The sequence below is a fragment of the Ambystoma mexicanum genome, chromosome 9 (genome assembly GCF_040938575.1).
Source record: "Ambystoma mexicanum isolate Mex_15411 chromosome 9, UKY_AmexF1_1, whole genome shotgun sequence".
NCBI lineage: Eukaryota > Metazoa > Chordata > Amphibia > Caudata > Ambystomatidae > Ambystoma > Ambystoma mexicanum.
Window position 1 is genome coordinate 135,294,819 of NC_090931.1, and position 27,071 is coordinate 135,321,889.

General features: G+C 47.5%; 2 protein-coding genes across 3 annotated transcripts in view; one reads left to right on the forward strand and one right to left on the reverse strand.

Annotated features, from left to right (window-relative positions):
• Positions 1-16,919, reverse strand: part of FDXACB1 (ferredoxin-fold anticodon binding domain containing 1) — a 112,331-nt gene extending 95,412 nt beyond the window's left edge. The window contains exon 1 of one of the 2 annotated variants that reach the window (XM_069614307.1): positions 16,726-16,919. The gene's annotated coding sequence lies outside the window, so the exon portion shown is untranslated. Of the gene's footprint in view, positions 1-16,694 lie in introns of both variants that reach the window. The other variant, XM_069614306.1, reaches the window with a different exon arrangement.
• A 101-nt stretch (positions 16,920-17,020) lies between these two features.
• Positions 17,021-27,071, forward strand: part of CFAP68 (cilia and flagella associated protein 68) — a 139,598-nt gene continuing 129,547 nt past the window's right edge. Inside the window, exon 1 of the mRNA XM_069614308.1 lies at positions 17,021-17,202. The gene's annotated coding sequence lies outside the window, so the exon portion shown is untranslated. The remainder of the gene's footprint in view (positions 17,203-27,071) is intronic.

Consider the following 27,071-nt stretch of genomic DNA (forward strand, 5'->3'; position numbering starts at 1 on the left):
CTGCGTAGGAATGACCAGTGCATTGTCCTTCAACAGATATTCTTCCTTAACTCTTAAATTCCATGGATTCTTCCTTGAAACATCCTTCCAGAGGTCAGAGGACTGGGTTTGCCCTCGGATTTCTTCCAAGAGGTTGATTGCTTGAGCTACAAAGATACTGTGGGGAAACATCTTAGGATAGGCCTTGTCCTCAGTGGCTATGTAGTTAGGACGTTGAGATAAGGCGTCAGCAATCATGTTTTGTGATCCGGGAACATGAGTGATTTGGAATTGGTACTGGGCAAATAAGTAGGCCCAACGCGCCTGACGGCTGTTCCTGCACTCCAACGACTGTAGAATTTGGAGATTCCGATGGTCTGTGCGGACCTGAACTGGATATTTAGTGCCCAGAAGTAAGTGTTGCCATTCAGTGAAGGCTTGGCAGATGGCCAACAGTTCCTTCTCCAGGACGGAATAGTGTGTCTCGCTGGGAGTCAGGGTTCGTGAAAGGTAAGCAACGGGGTGTTCCAGTCCATCCTCAAGTTCCGGTTTCAAAACTGCTCCTATGGCGTAGTTAGAGGCATCCGTTTCCACTAGGAATGGGCGATTTATGTTGGGCTGTGTCAGGATGGGGGCTTGCGTGAACTCTGCCTTCAACCGTTGGAAAGCTTTATTTTACGGCGTAGACCAGATAAAGGGGGTGTCTTTCTGTAATAGAGCAACGATCGGCTGAACAATCTCGGAAAAGGTGGAAATAAACTTCCGGTAGAAGTTGGCGAGCCCCAGGAAGGATTGAACTTGTTTCCCAGATGTGGGAGCGGGCCAAGCCAGTATGGCCTTTACCTTTGAAGGGTCCATACCAATTCCTTCTGGGCTAAGGATGAATCCTAGGTAGTGAACAGAAGTAACATGAAACAAGCATTTTTCGGGTTTGGCTAATAGTTTGTGTTCACAAAGTCGTTGTAGTACAGCCTTTACGTGTTCTTCATGCTTTAGAGGATCCTTGGAAAAAATTAATATGTCATCCAGATAAACAATGACGAAGAGGAACAGCATATCAGAGAACACCCTATCCATGAAACGCTGAAAGACTGTGGGAGCATTGGCTAGTCCAAAGGGCATGACTAGGTATTCATAGTGACCAAAGGGTGTTCTAAAGGCTGTTTTCCATTCGTCTCCTTCCCGGACATGGATTAAGTGGTAGGCACCCCAGAGATCCAACTTCGTGAATATTACGGCGCCTCTCACCGCTTCCAGGATATCCGAGATCAGGGGCAGTGGGTACCGATCTTTGAGGGTGCATTGATTTAAGCCTCGATAGTCGAGGCAAGGTCTGAGTTCCTTGGTATCCTTCTTGGGAACGAAGAACAATGAAGCACCCGCTGGAGATTTCGAGGATCTTATGGTGCCGTTTTCCAGATTGGTGTCTAGGTATTCCCGAAGCTGAGGGATCTGTATCTATGGCACAGTCTTTGGGCCTGTGAGGGGGTAAGGCTTGGACTATGGCAGTAGAAAATACATCAGCATATCCCTGATAGGCCTCTGGAACTTGTATGATATTGGAAACCAAGAGTGGTGTTTCTTGGTCTCTTGGTGGTTCTTTAGGAGTTATCGAGGAGGGATCCAGGGATAGACAGTGGGACATACAGAACTCTGAGCCCAGGAATAATGATCCTGCTGTTCAATTGATATACAGATTGTGCTTTTGTAACCAGGGCATACCCAAAACCATGGGGTAATGGGCTGACTTGATGATGTTGAATGTAATCCGCTCTTGATGATGGTTTATGGAAAGTTGGATCTCTTTAGTCTGCAGGCTTATGGGTCCTGAAGAGAGGGGTCTTCCGTCAATTGCTTCCAACGGCTGCATGGTGTTTCGTGTCTCGTAAGGAATATGATGAGTAAGAACCCAGTCTTTATCAATGAAACCTCCACAGTCCACCAAGGCCAGAATGGGATAGGTCTTGTCTTTGGAGGGCGACAGGAAAGCCTGTAATATCACCAAATTGTTTTGTCCAGGAGAGTTCAAGGATGGAATTGACGTGGAGAAAACATCTCTCTCCCGACACCTTGCTCCATCTAGGATCTCAAGGGAATTCTTTTGAAAGGGTGGCTTGGTCTTTCTTCTTTCAGCCTTTCTTTCCTGGATTCGGAAGTCTATTTGCATGGCTAGATCCATGAGAGCCTGGAATGAACTAGGACGAGCCACCCTGGCTAATTCATCCATAATGTCCTCGTTTAGACCCCTGCAAAATAGAGTGAAACTGTTTTCTGAGGACCAATCCGCATCCTTGGCCAGTTGTTTAAATCTAGTAACGTATGTTAGCATATCCTGAGTACCCTGTCGGAAATCAAGTAACCGTTCCTGAGCACTAAAAACCTGTTCTGGGCAGTCGAACATAGTCTTGAGTGCCTAAATGAATCCATCATAATCATCCAGGAGGGCATCCCCTGAGTTGACTAAGGGAGTGGCCTAGGTCAACGCGTTCCAGGTGCGAGATTATGAAGCCCACCTTCGCCCTGGAAGTTGAAAAATAATAGGGCTTAAAAGTAAAATGCACCAAGCAGGAATCCAGGCATCCACGTAAGGATTTTACCGAGCCATCATACTTGTCCACCACTCCACCCAGTAACACACTAGCTTGTTAGCGGGGTCGCGAGACAAAACAAGCTGCCTTAACGCAGCATTCTCAGCTTTTAAGTTCTGTACTTCAGTTGTGAGCTCTTGCATGCCACGCATAAGGTCCTGGACTGCTTTCTCCATAGCAGTATCAGTATCGGTCGTTTGGTGTCTCAAACTGTCGTAAATCTCCCCCCGTCTCACCTGGGATCGCTTCTTGCTAGGTTCCGCGGGAGGAGTCCTCTTGTGGACGGATCGGGTCTTGTATAGGCTCGCTCGAGTCTAGTCCGGTTGCAGAGCGCGTTCAGAGTTCCGGGAAGGCCGCTGTTCCAGGATGTCCAGGAAAAGGGTAGCGGTCGCTAGGAAGGAGGATTCCGGGAGCAGTTTAAGCGGAAGGAATGAAAGGAGGGAAGAAGGAACCAGGAACTAGGAAAGTGGATTCGCCGAACAGCACACTCACGTCAAGGCACTACCTAATGATAGCGGTGAGACGCGCGGGCCGCAGGGGCGTGGCCTATTTATAGAACGTGCCGTGTGCGACGTGAAGGCTGGTGTGAGGCAGGTCGCTTGGCACAGCCATGTTGGGAGTGACAAGGAATACAAGCCCCGTCGCGATAAGGACCAGGAAGTCCAGAAAGGGCAAGTCCTATGGGTCATGACACCCAGGGGTGGTCAGCCTACACGTGTTTCGACCTTATGGGTCTTTATCAAGGCTATCGGTATGCTTTCATCTGCCCAAAGCGAAAAAGAAGACGAGCCTTAAAGGACAAGATAGCAGTAGAAGAAACAGCACCAGAAATAAAAGAGCAAGGAGATAGTTCAAAGGGTAAGTGATTGGCAGAATTATATAGAAGCAAGGGGAGGGAGGCAAGTTGCTGGTAGTCCAATCAACAGAGAAGAACACTAATCAATGTGGGGAAAAATTCAGAGTGAAAACAAGAAGCATAGAGGCTTGGAAAGACAGAAAAGGGAGAGCATGGCAGAAATTAAAAAGAATGAAGCAACAATTACGGGCAGTGAGGTACATGTGGGAGGAATAGGAGAGAGAATAATCAAAAAGAACTCCAAGATTACTACAAGCTGTGGCTGAAAAGGGAAGCTGGGTAGAGGGAAAGAGCAGGAAAGAAGGGGATGAAAGGGGAGTTGGGGATGAGGGAGGAAAATAAGGAACTTCAGTTTTGGAGGAATTCACGTGAAGAAAGTGAGAGGCCACCCAAGGTTGGATGGGAGAAAGACAAGCTGAGACATTAGAGTGGAGAGCATCATTGAACTCAGAAAAGGAGAAAAAGATTTGAGAATTGTCTGCATAGAAGTGGCAGGACAGATGCTATGAAGAGATAAGTGAAGAGAGAGGAATAGTATAGAGAGAGAATAAGAGAGCGCCAAGGACTCAACCCTCAGGGGTACCATAGGAGTATGGGGTGGAGAGAGCTGACCCGCCCAAGAAACAGAATAGGTATGGCTAGAGAGGTATAACTTGAACCAGGAGAGAGGTGAACCCGCAATACCCAACGATGAAAGTGTAAATAGCAGAGTGGGATAATCAACTGTGTCAAAAGCAGCAGAACGATCTAATAGAATGAGAATAAAAGAGAGTTTATTATGCTGAGCGATGAGGAGAGAGTCTGAGACATGCAAGAGAGCAGTCTCAGTAAAGTGACCAGGCCTAAACCCATAACGGAGAGAATGAAGAAAGGCCAAAATGTGCAAGTAGACGGCTCTCTCTAAGAGTTTAGAAAGAAAACGACTCACTTTGGGGACCAAGAAAATAATTGAGCAGTAACCTTGACCCTTTTCCACTCTTGATATTGCATTCTTTGGCACTTCCTGAATATCCATCTCCATAGGATCATGATTCTTTGTGACGTTGGAGAATAGGTGTCGACTTAAATTTTGTGTCCCCAGTTTACTGTCCATTGGGGCCATATGTCTGAGGACAATCTTTCCCATTAGCTAGTATGAGAGTCTACCTCCCACTAGACCTCCATGATTGGCAGGACAGACTTTTGCATCTTATGCAGTGATCTGCCCCTCCTACCCCCCTGACTTTGGTGGAACCTCCACATGGCCATCTGCCTAAATCAGGAGCTGGATGATCTCTGGAGTTTTGCATTTCTATGATTTTCTTCTACAGATTATCTGCATTCTTTCTTTTTTTTCTACTCTCCTTTAATTCTTGTACGAGTTTTCTTACAACCCATTTCACGTATTATTAAGACATTTTTGGCCTTATTTCGTCTGCATATATGCCCCTTTTGTGTTTCAGCAGTTGGGGGTTATGTGAGTCTGAGAGGTCATTTTCTGTCTCCTCCACATGCTTTGACTCACCCCACTTCTTTTTTGAGGTAGTCACGATGAAAGAAACACTGTGCTGACTTCCACACAAACAGTGGACACCTAGGTTGAAGTATGTGGATGCTTAAGGGTATGGCACTCCCCTTCTTTTGGGGGAAATCCACCATTGTTCCCTTACTTTAGGTCACCCGAGCACCGTTCCAGGACGGCAGGGAAGGCCACCTTTGTTTTTTATTTTACTTCTACCCACTGGGGATTTGAACCTAGGATCTGCTGGTGACACCTAACAGAGCTATTTCGCAGGCTTTTGTTTATTTTAATGGGCTTCTTGGGTTATAACACCCATTCCCGAACCACCACAAAGTCCTGTGAATTGGAAGGTGGTGTGTGTGGCTATAGTCCTAGGCATGTACATTAAGATGTGCGTATTGTGGGGGATTGAAAAGGGGAGGATATCACCCTTCGTTCCAGAGTACCGTCTCTTAGCGCCACTGCTCAGCATTGTCTTGTTTCCAAGGCAAGTGCATTGCCACGGAGTTATCCTTCTGGCCCAGTTGATTGAACTGTTGTAAAACACTGAGTTGTAGGGTAGAATGGAGGAAAGGCAGGACGGGTATGGGATTTAAATTGGGAAGGGGTGAGGATAAGAATGGGGCAGATGGGGACGGGGCTGAGGGGAACATAGTTCCACTACTTTTTCTTTTTACACTTTGACCCCTGAGTGGGTACAGCCTTCCTTTCATACTTCAGGTCGAGGGGCACTCAAAACTCATGTATGCTTCGCCTCACTTGAGTAATAATACTGAGGTCCGGCCCACACACAAGCTGTAACTACAAATCTTTTCTATTAAAAGTACTCACATTGATCCCCTTTTGAAGCAACTCTCAACCCGCTATCCCCGATATTCCTCGAGCCCTGTTGACAGGGCCAGCTCCACAGTTTGAAGACCACTGTGAGTAATTCATGCATGCATTCAGGCCATACAAACAGGGCTGCCTCAACCTAGTTCTGATGGCTTAAGTATGCACATACACATACCAAGAACATTTCACTTTTCTGGTCTCAATGTGTGTTGTTGCTAAAGGCTCCTTGAAGCGGTCAGCGGCAGTTTTACTCTATTGCTGCTTACCTGTATGTTTTCCGAAACCCAACCTTTTAGCGGCCGCTGATGCCTGTATGCAGCATCTTTGATCCGTCCAGTGTTGCTGCATTTTGTTTCTGTACGCCCGTTCCTGGCAGGAGGCACCCTGAAGCCCAGCCTGATAACGTGCCTGCTTGTACCTTATTTTTGGATACACAGTGCTTCTCTTTGAAAGGTTTGCTGGCTGCAGAACCTTTCATGAGCTTCAGTAGTTCACAGGATTGAGCCACTACCCGACCTCCTCATCCTTCAAGAATCCTGTGAGGCGTCCACTTCCCATATATTCTCTTCATTCACCATTAAATAGGGTGATCAGATGTCCCAGTTTTGCTGGGAATGTCCTGGAATTAACCCCTGTGTCCCCCCTTTTATTATTTAAAAGCCCCCTCCTGGTTTTGGGAAAAGAGTGGGTGATCATTGCCAGAATCACAGGAGTGACTATGTAAATCAGTGTTTATTGAGAAATTATAAACCAAATGGTCATTACAATCTGGCAACTTTACATTAAGCTGCCTAGGGGTGGGACCATCTGGACCACGACACCCAGGCCCCTCCTTACAGTCTCACGACTATTGATCTGCACCTGCCGCTGTCTCCACCCCTTTGGGTCAGGAACAGCCAACCGCTGAGAAGGATGTTCAGGAATGAAGGACACCACTTTTCTCTCCAAAAAAAGCCTCTGCCTGTGCCTTCCCAGTGGATGCATGTGGTGTGGTCCTATACGCCACCAAAAAAAGATGTCAGGTCCAGATACAGGGACTGATTCTACACCACAGCAATCCGAAAGGCCTTATTTAAGAGTCCTCATAAATCTCTCCACATCCCTGTTAGCTCTAGGCCAACAAGGATTGATCCACTGATGAGTAATGCCATAAAACTGCAAAAAGCATTCAAACTCAACCCCTTGAAAGGGTTGGCCATTGTCAGATGTCAGACATTCAGGGAACCCATGGGCCGCAAAAAGACCATTGAGTACCGGAATAACTACCGCTGCAGATGTGGAGTCTACAAATTGAATGAAGGGCTACCTTGAGAACTCGTCCATTACAACCAAAAAGTGTTCAGACTGTAATATAGTCCATAGGTCTACACTCACCTTCCACTGTGCCACATGGATGGCCCTTTGACCACTGGCCTTGCGGCCTGGCACCAACTGCCACCTTGCAAGGGCATCATCCACTTTCTGCTCCAACTCAGGAAACCAAACTTTCTCTCGAAGCCGGGCCTTAGTCTTACTTGCCCCTTGATGACCAACATGTGCCAACGCAATGATTTTGTCCTGCAGTGCCAATGGAATCATCAACTGAGTTCCACATAACAAGACGCCCTCAGGACCCACAGACAATTTGGGACGGATCCTCCACAATCGCCTGCCATTCTGGCATGTTATGCTGGGTCACTGACGAAAAGGACTTCCAACGGCCATCCTGTATCTGGGAAACAAGGTCCCACAGACCTGAATCATTCTTAGTGGCCTTAGCAACCTCGTCATGCGACATGGTATTAGGAACCACCGGCCTGGCAATCAAGGAGACAATCTCCTCTGTCTCCGCCCCCTCATCCCGGCAAGCACCCACAACACTTGCTGTCATGGGTTGATGCGAGAGGAAATCGGCAGGATTGTCCACTCCTGCTCTAAACTTTAATGTCACCCCATACTCCTGCAACTGCAGGTGCCAACGCTCCAACCGAATCGGTGGTCTCAGAGCCAAACCCAACACAATAGGGACAAGGGGCTTGTGATCCGTATATTCAGTAACCGGATGCCCAAAGAAAGATGTAAAAATGAAAATGTCGACAGCCCCACAAGACTGCCAATGCCTCCTTCTCAATCTGAGAATATCGGCATTCAGTATCAGACAGGGCCTTACTAGCATACGCCACCGGCTTCCTCACACTCTGCCCATGGACCTGCAACAGTACTGCTCCAAGCCCGACAGGGCTAGCATCCACCACACTACACTCTCTGTGGCCCGGGCAGTATCAAAGTAAGTTGCGACAGTGTCTGCAACCAATGCCTCCTTCATCATGCAAAAAGCATCTTCTTCCACCAACCCCCACCGCCATTCCTGACCCCCCTTTGTGAACAACTGCAGGGGTTCAGTGATAGTGGCCAAATTGGGGACAAACCGTCCACAAAAGTTAACCATACCTACAAAACTTTACACTGTAGTGGGTGATTCAGGAGGAGGTGCCATCTTTCTATCATCCACCTTCTTTGGATCTGGGGACAACCCACCATCATGAAAAATAAACTCAAAAAAGTCCACCTTCGGCTGCATGATCTTACATTTACGCCTATTAAGCGTCAAACCATGACTGTGCAGGTGCGACAAAACCGCTGCCAGCCGTGGAAGATGTTCCTTGTAGGTTCCAGAGAAAACAAGCACATCATCACTAACATTCAGAACACTAGGAGCCCTGCCAATACACCTCTGAGCGTGTTCTAAAAAAACTTCACCAGCAGATGAGACACCAAAACTCGACCGTTTATACCTAAACAACCCCACATGGGAAGAAAAGGTTGTAATGGGTCTTGAGTACACATGCAGAGGCACCTGATGATAGCCCACCCTCAGATCAAGAGTAGAAAAGACAGCAGACCCCTGATTATCGGCAAGGATATCATCAAGAGTAGGCGTGGGATACTGTTCACGACCAATAGCCTGAATTGGTAGCTGCATATCAACACAAATCCACACCTCATCCAGGGCCCTAGGTTTGGCTGCGACCACAATCGGGGACACCCAAAGTGTCGGACCATCCACCCGCTCAATAATGTTAGCCTTCTCAAGCTTCTCCAACTCCAGCTCCACTTTATGCTGCATGCAGAGGAATACAGCGATGTCGCAGAGCCACGGGCTGCACATAGGGATCAATATGAAGCTTTACTTCCTGGTCCTTGAAACACCTCACCCCATCAAACAAATTGGCATATTTCTCCAGAAGGCCCTCAGCGTCGCCCACATACACCTGAAACGCAAAACAGACCAGGCCAAGACACTCAACAAAGTACCCTTTGCAACAGAAATGACATAGAAGGTAGTGTCCACCGAGCCATTCTCATGCACCACTAAGGAGTGAAAAGCTCCATCCAAGTGTAAAGGTGACACACCCCCATAAGTAAAAATCTGAATCCTGGGACAAAGTAGAACAGGTCGAGGCAGCAGCATATCAAATTGCGTCATCGGCATCACATTCACTGACGCCCCGGTGTCAATGAGCATCGGCACTGCAACCCCCAACACTGACACCAAACAACGAGGTTTACGACCAGTACTCACATCATCCAGGCATATTGCAGACACAAGAAAACATCTCCATCATCCTCCGCACCCACGAACCTTGAAGGCAGCAGCGCCTGGCCCTTCATCACCACAGCCATATCCCTCTGGTGAGGTCTGGATGAAATAAACTGGGCAGTGTCAACCAGCTGATCCATCCACTGAGCCCGGCACATCCGCGCAAAGTGATTCAGCTTCCCACACCGGCTACAGCTCTGGCTGGTTGCCGAACACCCCTAATCATGAGGCGGCAAACCACCACAATTGTCACAAACCTTCCTGTCACCTCTGTCAGCCGACCGCCATGACCCTTGCAATTCTCTCGAAGGCCGGCCCGGCTGCCTGGGCAATCCGCTGACCCAACCCATCGTACTTTGGAGGCTTCATCCATTTGCGCAGCACAAGATGAGGACAACTCCTGCGACCTCCCCAACTCTAGAATACTCTGCAACGATATGTCTGGCTCCTGCAGAATCTGCCTCCATAAGGCAGATGATGCACAGTGCTGTTTAACCTGCCTGATCCTGATGAGCCTGCCGGAGCCGAAAGCGCTCATAGTCCTTATTCAGCATAGGCCAAAAGCATGCCCGAAGTGACAATTTTGCCCTTGCATAGGACCCATCACCAGGCACCAGAAACTTAAAGATCTGATAAATATCACTACCCACATAAAAGAGAAGCATTGCCTTCATCTTCTGATCATAATCTTCAGCAGACGTGGGAAAGAAAATCTCAATACGCTCGACCCGTCGCTGGTGCACCTAGGATGTCAAATTCAGGAACCAGAGCACCCGAAAAACTTCTGGGCAGCCCTCGTACCCTTCTCGAACTCCTTGCCACACCCTGACGGGCTCCTCCCACAGGACCAGCACCAGCCTCTGCCACATCATCCTCCCATTCATCTGCCATCAGGGATTTCCGCTGGCACTCCTCATAGCCGGCCCCTCCTCACACCCACTGCGACCCCAGAAGCTGCACGAGCACCCCCCATGGGCTGCAAGTCGCCAGCAGCAAAGGGGACGGAATGAGCACCCACCACGGGCCACACACCACACTCTGCAAGTCTTCCAGGAAGAGCGCCTACGACCTGTCAGCAATTCACACCGATTGTGCACACCACACTTGGCCGCCACTCCTTTGTTGCCAGTTGTTGTGATGCTCCCCACGCTCAATAACGACACAGCCCACTGTTGTTAGATTAGAGGAAGCCCTGCCTTCATCCAGGCGTGGCCTCCCTTTATTTATAGACACCCCTCCCACACACACGTGAGTCGCCACCTGACAAACTTGACAGACACGTTGTAACAGAATGTACACGTGTATTTAGTAGCAAAGGTATGTCATTTAGCTGGTCTAACCTTATTCAGTGTTTTACACACTGAGGATGGCAATACATAGTTGCTAACTTCCATGCGCCACTCCTCAAGCCAGTCCTGCTAGCCCCCCCTCATCCTGGGACTTGTATACCCATCCCTACAATGGGAAGAAACTAACTACGAGTTCCAGCATGCAATTGGAAACAAAATCAGGACTGGCTCGAGGTGTCATCATGCATGGAACTGGGAAACTTGACAGGGGAGGCAGGGGCACAACAAACCTACATTTCTGGAGGAGCTAAGTGGTGATGGGAGGGGCCATTTCAGAAAACAGGTAGGTCAAACTTCGCCCCCACTGTTCTACCCACCCACCCATGGGCAGGTGTGGGGACCAACTACCAAATAGTATATTTTAAATCGCAATATGGAGAGAGGCGATCAAAGTCTTTCTTGAAAGTAGCAGCTTTAAAGTTAAGTTTTACTGCGTTTGTTCAAGTACATTTTTCTGAACAAACACAGTAAAACTTTAATACTGCCAGTTTCCTTGAAAGGCTTAGCTCACCTCTCTGCTTAACAAAATGCAAGTGCACACATCCAGGGGTGCACCTAGGCTAAAATTTAGGCGGGCTAACTCTTCAATTGTTGGGAGAGGCGCTACCTTCGGAGACGGTGGAGGAGTGGCAAACTTCCTTGTGAAAGGGGCATTTAACTTCATTACTCATTGCAATGAGACTATTCCTGTGCAGCTTCAATGTTAAAATCAGTTAACTATCTCCTTTAAGTCTGAAAACACCCACTTCTCGCAGATCCTGAAGGTCCGGGAAAGTGTGAAAATGGCAGATGGTGTGCAATGAAAAACTCAATATCATAGCATAACAGGACATTGCAGAGTGGGGCGGGGGGGGCAGTACTGTGGACGGCCCAAGCAACTTCAGTGGCTGGGAGCAACAGGGGAGAAAAAGTAATGTTGGTTCTACCACAGTTAGTCTACTATACTAGAATCTCTGGTGCACTGACTGGCTGGTGAGACTATGGGGCCAGCAATATTGAAATTCTATGTGACTGTATTGGAGCCACTAGCAGAGGAGCACCAGGGTACACCAATTTGTCCCTACACTTATTAAAACTGTCCTACTGTAAGGGTGTAAACGTAATCACTTATAAGCACTCCAATGTTTGTAGTTGAAGTCAGGGTGAGATTACGTTATTTGCCAAGGATCACACACTAAACAGTGAAGCAGGGATTTTAACCCACTCTGCAATTTGGGCACAGCCACCTTCTTCTACGCTTTACTTGGAACAAATATTTAAGTTTTAGGTGTCAAGACCTAAAATAACACTGTCCTATAGAGTTTACTTGCAAAATACATAAATTGCATAGTAAAGCATCATGACAACATGTACATCCTTATAGCAGCATGTTGGGCCAAAATAATATGAGTGTACCTTTATTTTCCACATCCTGAATGGAAAACTAGAAGATGCAAAAGGCAACATCTAATGACCCACTTTATTTTCAGCGCTTTAAGACACACAATAAAATAAGTTGCGTCATGAACTCACTTAGGTTTGGAGATTCGTCACAAACCTCCAGCTTGTTGTTATTGTGATGTGTGACCCTCCCATGTGTATTACCCTTTTAAGGGGATGTGTCCCTCCCATGTGTATTGCCCTTTTAAGATGGGCCATGACTGTGTCATGGCCCAAGCTAATAAAAGGAGCCTCAGCAGGCACATGCAGCAGAACTATGGAACTCCTGCTGTCTCTGTCTCTCATTGTGGGCCTGTAGGCCTACACCGTGCGATCACAGCCCTGCGGCCCTGGCCTGCAGGCACTCCCAATATCCAGGATGTTACCGGCATCCACTGTGCTCTGGCACCCAGGTTGTGTCCCCACAGCCTCCCAGGGCCCTGCCCTGCAATCATGTAAGTCCGGGGCACCCCAGTGTAGAGATGCTCTGGGTGAGGGGCCGCCTGGCCCAGAGCTGCGCGCTACGCAGCGCAGTAATAGGATGGAGACAAGTGTAGGCTAACTTGTCTTTAGTCTATCACGGCCAAAAGGATACTGACAGCCCTTCCCTATTCCAAGTCACTTTCCTGTCCGCCACCCACCCTGCCCCAACCCGCCACTCTGTCCCGGAACCCCAATGTCAACATGACACCCACCTCCAAATTAAAACAGTTACCCCAACGGGTGCACAGCGTGACCTGGGATGATGCAGCTCACCCCATCTCTTCAATGAGTCGGCGAGGCATGTTCCTTGCCCGTTGAGGTCTTGAGTTCTGAGTCCCCATCGTGCAACTTCCCTCAGGCTCACGCAGGTCCTCGACATCTGAGGCGTTCAAGTCTTCTCCATTTCCTTGATAGGAATCATCCAAGATGTACTCATTAGTCACATCTCCTCTTCCAACTGTCCTTCTCGGGCTTCTCAGTGGAAACATCTTAAAGTGTGAGGAGTTTCGCTTGGTGGATCCATGGTCGCCCTCGGCCATCCTTTTTTGTGGTAATGACCAATGGTTCATCCTTGAACGCTGCAGTGTGTTTGTTGGTCTGTGGTTGTTTCACTGTCACCACTTCTCTTTTCCCTAGCGTGGCGTCCCGAGCTTTTCTTTGCAGGTCGGCCTACTCTTTCATTCTTTGCTTGGTGGCTCGGTCATGACCTCTCAGTTCCCCGTCATTGGGCCGTACAGCAGCTTGGGGTCCTTGCTGGGGTAGTCTGGTACGAACATTTCTCCCAAACATTACCAGACTTTTACTTGTGGAGCTATGTGGGGTGCTCCGATAATCCTTTAGCAGTTGGTGGAGGACTTGTTCGTAGGGTTGTCCCATGAGTCGGTCACCTGTAACGCTCTTTTGAGATTGGCATGAAGCGTTTGATCATGCCATTCGCCTGTGGCCAGAGCGTCATGATTTTCTGGTGATGAAATCCCATATATTCACTGAACCGTTCGAAATCCTGGCCGGTGAACGGGGCCCATTGTCCGTTTTCACTCTTCTGGGTATGCCATATGTGGTGAAGATGCGATCCATTACTGGGATGACGTGATGGGCAGGCGTGGAGGAGACCAGCTGTGCCTCGGGGTAGCGGGAGTACTCATCCATTACAGCCAGGACATATTTTCCTCCTTCTATTGGGTCAGAAGAAATCGGCAGCTACTACTTCCCACACTCCTTCCGGTAACTCGGACATGCGTAGCGGTTCTGGATGTCTGGTTGGGGTGATGAGACAGCATGTCGGACACTCTCTCAGGATCTCCTCCACCAGCGAGTCCAATTGTGGAAACCACACCTTTTGTGGTAACATGTGCTTAGTGGAGACGATCCCTCTGTGCCCCTCATGGCCAAGTTCCACCACTTTTCTTCTGAGGGAAGCCGGAATCACCATTTTGTGTACTTTTAGTAATATGTTGTCCCCAGAGAGGGCTAATTCCTCCTTCACTTGTATTATTCTGTCCACCTCCCCCCTGATGTCATCGGATTAGAGGCAACCCCTCTCTTCCACCACCCTGACCTGAGTCCCTCACTGATAATGTGGCATGCTATATCGCCTACATCTCTCGAGTGAGGCAAATTGGGTCGATACCCATGGGTATTGCTTGTTGAATGAGGTATGGCAGATAGCGGTCTGCTACGAATGGTTCGGGTGCACTTCCACTCCTCGGATGACGGGACAAGAAGTCAGACAGGTTTTCTTCCTTTCCAGGCCTGTAAAGAATTTCGAACTAATAGTCTTGTAGTCTGAGTCACCACCTGGCTATGAGGGGTGGCAGCTTGGCCTGTGGGTTGCCGTAAAGGAAGGTAGAGCCTGATGGTCAGTTACTACTTTGAAGGGCTTCCCCTATAGGAAGAGATGCAAGTGTTCACATGCCCATACTACAGCGAGACGCTCCTTTTCACCCTGAGAGTACGCTGGTTCTGTTTCCGAAAAAATGCGACTGGCATACGCGACAATGTTTGTCTCGGATCAGGGTCAACATGAGCTAAGATCGCCCCTAACCCGACTGGGCTTGCATCTACTGTCAGATTCGACTCACGGTTAGCGTCAAAATATGCCATTTTTTAAGCCCGTGCCACTGTGTCGCGGATTGTAGTGAAGGCTTGCTGACAGTCGAACACGGCATTCTGTTTGGTTAGAGCCCGAAGTGGTTCACAGACGGTGGCAAAGTTCTCGATGTACCGTGTACAATAGCTGGCAAGACCCAAGAAGGACCTCAATTAGGAGACATTTGTCTGCGGTGGTGTTTCATCGAGTGCCGTGACCTTGTCTGGGTCTGGGGTGATGCCTTTCTCCGAGAATATATGTCTGAAGAATTTCAGCATACCCTTCCTAAATTCACATTTTTCTTGATTAAGGGTGAGGTTGGCCGCTTCCAATGACATGCACACTCTGGACAGTGTCTTATTATGCTTTCCTGCATCTGTGCCAAACACCACCATTTTCAGGGGGGAACATTTCTTATAGTCTTACTTCTTTCTTCAATGGATGTGTAAGATACCAGAATCCCTAGACGGAAGAACACCCTATCCCTATGTGGGGTGCCTGTCCCTAAGTAAGAGGTGATGGTCCGCCTAGCTAATAGGGACAGAGAGAGAGGAGAGATATCCCTGCATCTACAAGGTGCCCTAATCAAATCTTCTTTCTAATTGAGTAAATCAATCAAAGTTGAGCAAGGGGGCTGAACCACATCTATTTTATTTCGTTGACATTTCATGGAAGAATTACTTCCTTGGGACAAGTGCCCTCTATGTCTTTTATTCACTTTCCAGGAAGTGTGCCCACGGAGTGTTTTGTAGATCGAATGGTGGGTTTTGTGGTCAGCCCAAAAAAACAAATATGTAAAAAAGTATGTAAATCTGGATGGACGATATCCCTGAAGAGATAGGGGATACAATTAAATTCTCTATAGTGGAGAACACATCTGCTCCACCCCTTCATCATTTAATTACATTTTAATAATTGTTCTCTCGAGTCCCTTGGTTTCCCATAACTAGCAAAAAAAGACCTGCTTGTAATAGGGTGCCAAACAGGCCCCATAGAAAAACCATCATCAACAAACTTGTGTATTCATTTAACATAATAGAATGGACATTTTTTATCCTATATAGACATTTTAGGAGCACTTTTTCTTCCTTTTTTACATATGTTTTTTTGGGCTGACCACAAAACCCACCATTCGATCTACACAAGAGTCCATGGTCACACTTCCTGAAAGGTGAATAAAAGATATAGAGGGCCCTTGTCCCCAAGGATGTAATTCCTCCATGAAATGTCAAGGGAATAAAAGAGATGCCCCGGGTGAGGGAATCGCTTGGCCCGGAGCTGCGTGCTACGCACCGCAGTAATGGGACGGAGGCTAACACGTCTTTATTCTATCACATCCTCCAGGATACTGACACCCCTTCCCTATTCCATGTCACTTCCATGCCCGCCACCCGCCCCAACCCAACCCACCCCTCTGCCCCGGAACCCAATGTCAACATGACATCCGGCACACCAGCATGGTTCTGGGCCCCCCAGCACCAGTGAGGCTGTCTGCGTGACTGCTTCTGGCCCTACAACAATTATGTATGGTTTTAAGAACATTCAACTAAGGACATCAAAGCAAACTTTACTTTTAAACAAATCGAGCTATTAGACGTTATGGGTATGAACACATTTTCAAAGGGTGCTTTTATTGTGTTGCTTGCTTTAACTGTCAGTTGGAAATTCCCCATCATGCATAAGAAAGGCTATTCTGTGGATGACAGAAGAAACGTGTTGTCCAGTTCATTATGGCACTGGCTGCCAGGGACACAGTGTGGGGGGGTTGTGACTCGAGCAGTGCTTGATCATCTGACCCGAACAGATGATAGAATTGCTGCAGAAGAAAGAAAATCGCCCAGGAGCACGTGGCTGAGCCTTTGAACTCTTAAAGAGCACGGAAGCCCCGCCCCTAATTTAACGTTTTGGGGGGGCTTCAGCCCGGTCCGCTCAATGACGTTGCGCGCCTGTCACCCTTTGCACCCAGGATTAGAACACTGTCACATTTCTCACAGTGGTATAAACGATCTCACTCACGCGATACTCAGACCATCATTGGGGAACCGACCCAGTCAGGCTGCAGCCGGAGCTCTCAATCATGCATCCTCTGCCACGGAAAGACAAACACTGACACCCGGTGTGAACTCCAAACTCTGGGCTCGGTTCAACATTAAAAGCGGCCATCATTGTAAGGGACACGTCCCCGCTTCAACCAAATGCAAGTGAAGGAACAACCCATTGCACGGAAGACCCCTGAACCCGTGTAGGCAAGATATCATTGTACAGTTTCAAACTCAAGGACTCCAAAGCAGCACAACTTGCCGCAACCACAGACCTATGAAGGGAGCCCTGCAATAAATAAGCTTGTCCTACTTCTATGTCCATTCATGGGTGGGCAGAGATATAGTGAAGGGACAAACTCCTCTACAACATGTCCGCCCCATTTCCCACCTTCTCCATGCAGTAGCTCGTGTGACGTCACAGTCGGCTTGTTTCCCTGGTAACGCCAGACTCGTGTGTTGGCAGCGAAGTGTTTCAGGAGCAGGTAAATATCTCCCTATTTCCATATGCACCGGCAATATCTGATGCAAGTTGACAGTTCAGTGAACGAGTTGCAAGAATATGCTACATGCACACACACGCATTAATGCTAATATTGGTGTGAATAGGGAAATTGTAAATAAGCACACACCGCATTGAGTGAGAAAAATACACGTTTCCTGTTAATCTACACTTCAGGTATCAGCAGTTTTAAAAATATAATTGGTGCTTTTAAATTGCGTTTTTACTGTTTGCCAAATTCGATTTAATATTATTCTTAAATTGCCCATTTACACTTTTGTTGCCTCTGACACTGTTGTAGTATAATTATTTCAATGAAGACAGGAGCCTCTGATCTGGTGTCGATGTATTTATTTACTCAACCAGATTTATGCAGTATGCACCCAACGTGAGTGCATTAATGATAAAGGCCAACGGGCCTAAAGTGTCAGAGAGAAAGTTCCGGATGGTCCAAGTGAAAGCCGTGTAAGGAGCGGGCCCCTGTAGAAGGAGGGCTATGTGGGACGCACCTTCTCGCGTCGCCCGCTCGTCCCATAATGCGCGCGAAGCGCGCGGGGGCGGAGCTTGATGCAGTGGCGAGATCTCGCGAGAGCGCGGGCTCTCGCGATGTCTCTACACATCTCCCCTTTTCAAACGCAAGTCAAACTCATTGTAAAACATAGTCATTATATCTCACCGGTCTTCTGTATTCCCTTCTGGGAGGATCAACAGTCCGGGTGACATTCTCTTGTTGCTCCTGATCGGGATCTTCACTCAATGGTTCGAGTTCAACTTCTATTTCACCCCTCTCTCTGTCGTCTCCTTCTGGTTCTCCTTCCTCGCCTGCTCCAAAGTCCCTTTCGGTTTCCGCCGGTGGTCTCTCTGGTGTCTTCGCTCTTCCTCGATTCTTTTGGTATAATGCTACCCTTTCTAAATTCCACGCTCGCCCGTCTTCCGTGCGAATGTGGTTTGCCCCTTTGTGAGTCACTCTGATGGGTCGGCTAAACCGAGACCCTGTGCTTTGATCCTTCTTCGGTAACTGGATTTTAACCAAGTCTCCCTCTCCTATGTCTGCCGTCTGCTTGGTCCTTCTTCTTCGATCGCTCCATGATTTCATGCGTGCCTTATCGCTTTCGATTCTCCAGACTACTTCTGCCATGTCCACCGCTTCATCCTCTCGTATTTTTGACAACCATGGTGGGATCAGCGTGGATGCTGCACTCCTCCCTCTCAACATTTTGAACGGGGATATTTGGGTGATCCCATTGGGTGTGAGTCTGTGGGCTGCTATGGCCTCCTTGGTAATTTTGAGCGGGTCCATGCCCGAAGCTGTCGCCAATTGGATGGCGCCCTTTATGAACCTGTTGGCCCTTTCGACAAGCCCATTTGCTTGTGGGTGATACAGGGCTGCTTTCTTTTGTTTTATGTGGTTTCTTTTTAAGAACTCCTCCATGTCTTTCGAGACTAGTTGCACCCCATTGTCGGTGACTACTTCCTTAGGAAGACCTTCCCTCTGAAAAATTTCTGTAAGTACTTCTATAACCGTTGCCGTGGTTATGTTCGGGACGAACGCGGCCTCCACCCACTTGGATAGGTAGTCAACCAGTACTACACCGTACCGGTGTTCAGGTGCCACTGCTTCCAAAGGTCCTATGAAGTCAATGCCGACCTTTGACCACACCGCTTCTGGAATTTCTGTGGGTATAAGGGGTGCTTGGCGAACCTTGAGTCTCTTGTCGCTGTTGAGGCATTCATGGCAACGTTCTATCATGGATCGAATTTCCTGGTCCATGGATGGCCACCAGTAGGCCTCTCTCACTCTGCGACGGGTCATGGTGTTTCCCAGGTGGCCCGCGTGGGCTTTACATAGGATGATTCTTCTCATTCCTGTGGGAGGAATAATCTGGTCTGACTTCATGATTATTCCCTCCGTTTCCGATAGTTCATTCGACACCTTCCAGTAGGGTCTCATGCCCTCGGGTAACGCCTTTTCACTTGGCCAACCTTCCTTTGTCCATTTGCGGATCATGGCCATGGTGGGGTCTTTTCCATCTTCCTCTTCCCAGTGTCTCTCACTGAGTTCCAGGTACTCTGGCGCTCTCACGTCCATAATCGATGCTACTATGCATTCTCCATGTAGGAAAGTGGTGGCTTTATCCTTACCCTCCGGCAGTCTCGACATGCAGTCGGCTTGTGAATTTTTCCAGCCTGAAATATGCTGGATCTCAAACGTGTACTCTTGCAGCTTGGCTGCAATGCGTGCCAATCTGGGCGTGGATACTTTTGAGCCTCCTGGGCTAAGCATATGGATCAAGGGCTTATGATCCGTCACCAACTTGAATTTGGTGCCCCATACATATGTCCTGAAATGTTCCACCGCCCATGCGCAGGCCAACATTTCTTTTTCGATGGTGGAATAGTTCTGTTCCGCCTCTGATAATGCTTTCGATGCAAAGGCCACCACATGTTCGGTGTCGCCTTTCTTTTGTGTTAGCACTGCTCCCAGTCCATAGGCACTGGCGTCGGTGGTGACAACTGTTTCCCACGCGGGATTAAACGGTTGGAGGCATGGTGCTTCTACGATGTGCTGCTTTATCTTCACCATTGCTGTCTTTTGGGGTTCTTGCCACACAAATTCCGAGCCCTTTTTGAGAACTTCTCTAAGGGGTGCCGTGGTTTCGGAAAACTTTGGTATGAACTTCGCATACTACTCAGCCAGCCCCAGAAATGACCTTACTTCCTCTTTGCTGGCTGGTTCCGGTGCTTTAATAATTGCTTGCATGAGATTCTGTTTGGTACTGATCCCTTTTTCTGAAATCTTATATCCTAAGTATTCCACTTCTTTGACTCTGAGCAGACATTTCTCATAGCGCAACCGCACCCCTGCCTCTTGTAGTTTGTTTAAGACAATTCTCAACGTGGCATCGTGGGTCTGTTCATCCTCCGCATAGACGAGGATGTCGTCCTGGAAGTACACTACGTTTTTGACTTTCTTCAGCAAGACGTCCATCATGCGCTGGAACGCCGACGCTGCCGATGACAACCCGAATGGCATTTTGGTGAATTGGTATGTGCCAAATGGAGTGATGAATGCCGTGAGGGGTTTCGATTCGTCATGTAGCTGTATTTGATGATATGCATTCCTCATGTCCAGTTTCGAAAATATCTTGGCTTCTTTCATTAGCAGAATGAGTTCATTTATGCTTGGAAGGGGGTAGTTATCAGTGACGACTTCCAGGTTTAAGCTGCGTAAGTCTATGCATACCCTGAGTTCTTGTGATTGGGGTTTCTTTATGAGCACGACAGGGCTCAGCCATTCAGATGCTTCGATTTCTTCTATAACGCCCTCCATTTTCATCTTTTCCAGCTGACTTCTAAGGGTATCCCTTGCCGTGGCTGGTACTGGCCTCACTCGGTGCTTTACAGGGACAGCATTCCTTTTGAGTATTATCTTGTGGAGAAATCCCTTGATGTGCCCCGGCTCCTCTGAGAACAGAGTTGGGTAGTCGCTTTTGACCACGGGTCCTCTTGTCGCCCTGACTGACAGGACTTGTTCTTCAGTGCTGGGATCCAGTCTGATTTTCAGCTTGTCCTGGTCGTCCCACCCTAGCACTGCTGGGCCTTCATGACTGAAATAGACCCTGGTCGTGGTTTCCCTTCCTTTAAATTCGACTTTGGCGTTGATGTATCCTAATAGATCGACTGACGCCCCTCCAAACACTGTGGGTTTGTGCTTTGTTGTGAGCACTTGCACCTTTTCCTTTCCCACCATGTCCTTATACGTGCGAAGGGGGAGGATCGTTAGATCGGACCTTGAATCCGCCATGACCCTAGTTTCTATTCCATCTATTTTGATCACGCAGTGGGGCTTCTCTCTCCTCGCTCTTATGCTGTTAACCATGATGACAGTGGGTCTCCCTTCATCGTCGGAGGATGACTCTTTCTCCGGATTGCGATCTGCATTGAGGCTGGAGACTTTCTTGTTCCTCCACCGACACACGATGGAGAAATGGCCAATGCGTTTGCAAATGGAGCACTCCTTGTCTCTGGCTGAGAACTCCCTGTCGAACGCCAGGTGTTTCGTGCTGGTGCACCTGTGACACTTTAGGGGTTCTTTTCTGTTCCCTCTCCCTTCTTTCGTGTCAGCAGCCAGCCTCTCTTTTCTTGCATGGTAACCCACTGCTTGTATTTCTGCTGAACTCTGGGCCCCAGTAAGCTCCTTACGTCTTCCTGCCGTTTCTTCGACTGCCCTGGCGATCTCAATCGCTTTCTCCAACTGCAGTTCTTTTTCAACTATAAACTTATCTTGGACCTTCCGGCTGTTAGTGTGGACGACCAACATGTCACAAATGAGACTCTCCGCGTTGTTGCCAAAGTTACACAGCGCTGCTAATTCCCTCAGCTTGGTGACGTAATCGTCGACTGGTTCAGATATTTCTTGCTTTCGTGTGTAAAACCGTATTCGGTGGAGCACCGTGTTCTCTTTACTGGCAAACCTTTTTATGATTCTCCTGACCGCCTCCTTGAAAACGTCGTCATTGTCGCCAGCCACTGGTATCGGGGTGAGACTCTCGAATATTCTCTGTCCTTCCACCCCCAGGGCATTTAATAGCATGGCCCTGCGCCTCGCCGCTGAAAACCCCGCCCCTCCTAGGGCCTCCACATATGTCGTGAATAGGGGCTGCCATTGTGGCCATGGAATGGCAGGCCTACCTGGAGTCTGGAGAAATGGCGGCGGTGGCGTTGCTCCTTGCATGTTCTTCCGTGGGGTCTGGTGGTGGTCCTCGTCGCCAATTTATGTAGTATAATTATTTCAATGAAGACAGGAGCCTCTGATCTGGTGTCGATGTATTTATTTACTCAACCAGATTTATGCAGTATGCACCCAACGTGAGTGCATTAATGATAAAGGCCAACGGGCCTAAAGTGTCAGAGAGAAAGTTCCGGATGGTCCAAGTGAAAGCCGTGTAAGGAGCGGGCCCCTGTAGAAGGAGGGCTATGTGGGACGCACCTTCTCGCGTCGCCCGCTCGTCCCATAATGCGCGCGAAGCGCGCGGGGGCGGAGCTTGATGCAGTGGCGAGATCTCGCGAGAGCGCGGGCTCTCGCGATGTCTCTACAACTGTGTTGAAGCCAATTGAGTGAGCTACTTTAGCCGTGTGATTGTATCTGAGAGCTTTACTCTGTACACACGAGCTAGGTGCATTACTGAACTACAATTCCTAGCAGGATTGTAGTTCTGTGCCTCCATTTAGTCCGTCCTCCGGCGCGCACGCGCCTGCGCGGATGCAACTGCGAGTCTGTGCAGGTCCGTGTAGGGACGCGCTGACGTGCCTTCCATTCTGCTGATTAGCTATCACAGACCTCATGGCATCCCCAGGTAATTACTCGAGTTGCCCACAGGAATACGCCCCTGATAACCACTTAATTAATACTCCCCCTGGGCAGGTGATTTATACCCAGCTCACTGTCGCTTTACTCAATACCCGCTCTGTGGTTAAACATACTCTAGATATACATGACTACATTCAGGAACAAAAGTTGGATATCATGTGTCTCAGAGACGTGGCTCACTGACTCCCATGGTCCCACCATAGAACAGGTGACCCCTCCAGGTTCTTCTTTGGCAAACACCGTGAAGGGTCCATCGGGGGGCATCATATGCTCATATGCAAGAAATCTCTAGGCTTTTATGAGGCTAAGATTTAATGTCTGGGGACTGACATGATTCATGCTAAAATGACATCCAATCCTAATTTTACCTTGAACTTAGTCCTTCTTTATAGGCCACCTAAAGGCTCCGATAGTTTTAATGATGATATTGTGAATATTGGAGCACTCATGATGACCATCAATACTGGGTTGGTCGTTATGGGTGACTTTAATCGCTGGAAAGGCGATAAAAGGAATAAAAAAGCCCTGGCATTGGAAAAAATGCTAGGTAATCATCAGATTACTATCCACAATATGGATCCCACACATAACAAGGGCCACATACTGGATTAGGTTTGTAGTGGTAATGTACAGGTTGAAGATATCATGACCACCCCATGTATCTGGTCAGATCACTCTTTTGTTACCTGTGCATTGAGACTTCCTGCCCTCGCACGTAGAGTGCATGTTCCCAAGCACTCGGTCCAAATTCATAATCTAAAGAATATCACCACCTCCATTTTGGTCGACTACATGCACACTTTGATGACCTTAACTAATGATACTGATGACCCTGAGACGCTTATAGATAGTTACAATAGGGAAACTACTGAAATGCTTGACAAATTTGCCCCCTTAAAAGATAAATTAGTTAGAGACCTACCTAACCGCCATAGATGGTTTTCCCCCTCCATGGCTGAACTCCGAGCCAGTAAAAGGCAGGCCGAACACATCTGGCGGAAAGATAGCTCTGTCACCAACCTGTCTGATTGGAAATGTAAAGAGAAGAAATAGAAATTTGAAATTATTGAGGTTAAGAAAACCTTTTATAATAATCAAATGAACTCAGCTGGAGACCAGACAAAGGACTTATTCCGCCTTTTCAGATCCTGGGAAAACCCCACTTCTTGTAGTCCCCCCCCCCCCCATAAAACCCAAAGCCGAAGATTGTGATCGGGTACAGAAAGCTTTTTCAGACAAATTACTAAAAGCGCAAGACAAAAGTAAGCAAGAAGCATTGTCATTCCTTTTGCCTATTGTAAAACCTTTGTCAATGCCTATAGAGGAATCCTATTCAGGTACCAATCCGACAAACACTCAGTCGGATTGTATACCCAAGATTGCCACCTCACCCAGTTTAGCAACAAGTTTTACCTTTAGGGAATCCACTTCTGATGAAATTACTAATATTCTTAAAATGATGCATCCTACACTACAAACTGCCCTGGTGAGCTGCTTCCTTCTAAACTCATCTGGAACACAAGGAAATGTTTGCCCCCTTTCTTTGTAGATTTGCTTATGCTTCATTTAGGTTAGGTGTCATCCCGCAGTCGATTAAGAATGTTGCAGTCTCCCCCCTTTTAAAGAAAGCAGGACTAGATCCTATCGATCCAGCCAATCTTAGACCAATTACCAATACCGTATTCTTTCTTAAACTTGTAGACAAGGTAGCAACCATCCAACTACAGGCTTATGTACAGATGGCTGGTATACTACACGTCAAACAATCGGGTTTTAGAAGCCAACATAGCACTGAGAGTGCTCTCTTGGATCTACAGACCTTCATGCTGTCTAAACTGGAGGAAAGTAAGTTGGGGCTGCTGATGCTGTTGGATTTATCAGCAGCCTTCGACTTGCCTGATCATAAAATACTACTTGACAGAATGAAGACTGTCGGGGGCCTCTCTGTCAATGCCATAGCTTGGTTGAGATCATTCTTGGAGGGCCGACGGTCACAGGTGTACTGGGGGGATAGTGCTTCAAAATCACAACTTATAACTTGTGGTGTACCCCAGGGAGCATGTTTATCTCCATTATTGTTTAATATTTACATTCTCCCTCTCTGTAGTGAATTAGTCTTTTTTCAGGATTTTCTTTTGTAACTACGCTGATGACTTTCAGTTGATTCTCGATATCACTGGTGATTACGATGCTGACCAACAAACAGTGAATATGGTTTACCTACTGATAAAGCAGTGGATGTCCACCAATTGGCTCTGCTTGAATGCCTTAAAGATGGAACTGATGCTATTTGGCCCCCGTCAGGCACTAACCCAGTTGGACCAAGAGTATGTAAGTTTCAGGATAGATGGCAGTTCTATTAAGGTTGTGCAGAAAGTTAAAACTCTGGGCACCTTCATGGAAAATAGCCTAGACTGTGAAGCTCATGTCACAGCCATTACTAAGAGCACAAATTATCATCTTAAAGTGCTCAGGCAGGTCGCCCTTCTTATTTCAGTTGAAAATCGCACCAAACTTGTAAGAGCCGTTATTTTGCCACGTGTAGACTACTGCAATGCGCTCCTAGGTGGGGCAAGCAAAGCTAATATCCAAGAATTACAAAAAGTCCAGAATAAAGCCATCAACTAGCCAAAAAACTACACTGGCTTCCTGTGGAAACCAGAATCCATTTTAAACTCCTATCTATCTGCCATAAATGCATTTTTGGGAATGCTCCAACTTATCTGAAGGACGTTGTTAGTATTTATCAGCCCAAAAGAAACCTTAGGTCAGCTGAAGACTTGTCGAGTGAAACGATCGCGTGGGCTCGGCAGGGCTTTTTCACTCAAGGAGCGAAGACATGGAATGCGTTACCGGCTTCCTTGCGTAAGACTAAGGATCTCCTTGCATTCCGGAAACAACTGAATACATATCTCTTTAATTAGTATGTATTCTCGATAGCAGCTCGGTCACTATACCTGTCTCTCGGCGCCTGGATGCCTACGGGCTTTGGCGCGGTACAAGCATAAATAACAATAACAATAACCCACCTTGTAAATAGCGGACTCGCCCGCGAAGCCTTCTGCTCGCCCATTCACTTCATTGGGCTCTCGCCCGTCAAAAACAAGTCACCCGCCTTTGTCACAGATGGTTGAGAGCTATGCCTTCCAGTACCGTTTTTGGTTGTAGATCTTTTTAATTACAAATGGAAAAGTAAAAACTCCTAGTCACAGAATAGAATATAAATATGATATCCTTCTTTCAAATTGTTACGGGAATATTGAGAGCACTGTCAACACATCCTTCAAATTCCTTGCTTTACTGTATTAAGGGGTTTCTTCTCAAAGTGCAGACAGAGGCTGTAAACATGCACATTATCACTATGATATATTGCCGCTTGTTCAATGCGCAGAATGTCCTGGATAATATTGTGCCCAATCACAGTGCTCAGGTTTCTCCACGCCATGGACAAAAAAGGCATAACTTTTTTCTTTAGAATGGTGGGATTTGGAGTCCACATTTAAAACGGGAAAAGACAAACCTACAAGTCCCATAATGCCAAGGAACAAACAGGGCTGGGTGACTTTCACAAACATGGATTTGAGAAACTTGGGCTCTCTGAGCAGTATCCCCTTGGCCAAGCCTCAGTGTTGGGAGACCAAAACAGTGGAAAAGGGCGCAGTGTTTGAGCAAGGCATTCCTTATTTCTGTGGCGGCGTACGGAATCAAAACTAAAAACACAACAAAAAAATAGAAATGGACAAAGGATACAATGTGAGCAGCAAAGTGGTAACATCATTAGTAGTAAACATATTCACTGTTGAAATTCTGAATAATCTTGTGGTTTCTTTTGGATAATACACCTTTAGTGACCTCACTGCCAGTCTCTGCCTCATTGTCTCTTTTGTTAAGGTCTCTACCTTGTGTTCCATAGTCAGTATGGTCCATTGCCACATGGTTGTTATGCTTACTGGTACTTGGACCGTTGGCATTATTTTGCACCCTGCTGGTACTTGGCTTATTGGCATCATGTTTCATCCTCACAATGTCATCACAAGACCATACTTTGCCGTCCTCCAACACAACTGATTTGCCAGCACAACTTTGTACTCTCTGTGGGGATCTAAAACTGGATTTACCTTTCAATGTATTCTTAGGTTCTTTGATACAAACCCAATCTCCTTCCTTAATAATTTTCTCTCTCACTCCATTTCTGCAATCATAGTATTCTTTGTACTTAGCCTGTTTTTCTCTCACTCTCCTTATAATCTGTTCAATGTCCAGATGCACATTGCTGTTATCCCTTAACATCCAAGCAAGTCTCAAACGATTGGATGCCAGTCTGCCCCGCATCATAGTAAAAGGTTCCACATCAGTGGTGGAATGTGGAGTTGTTCTTTATGTGCAAAGGGCTTCCTTGAGGGCCTCTCTCCATGGAAGTGAGTTGGCTACAGCTAATTGAATCACACCCTTCACAAATGTGTTCATTCTCTCGACCAGTC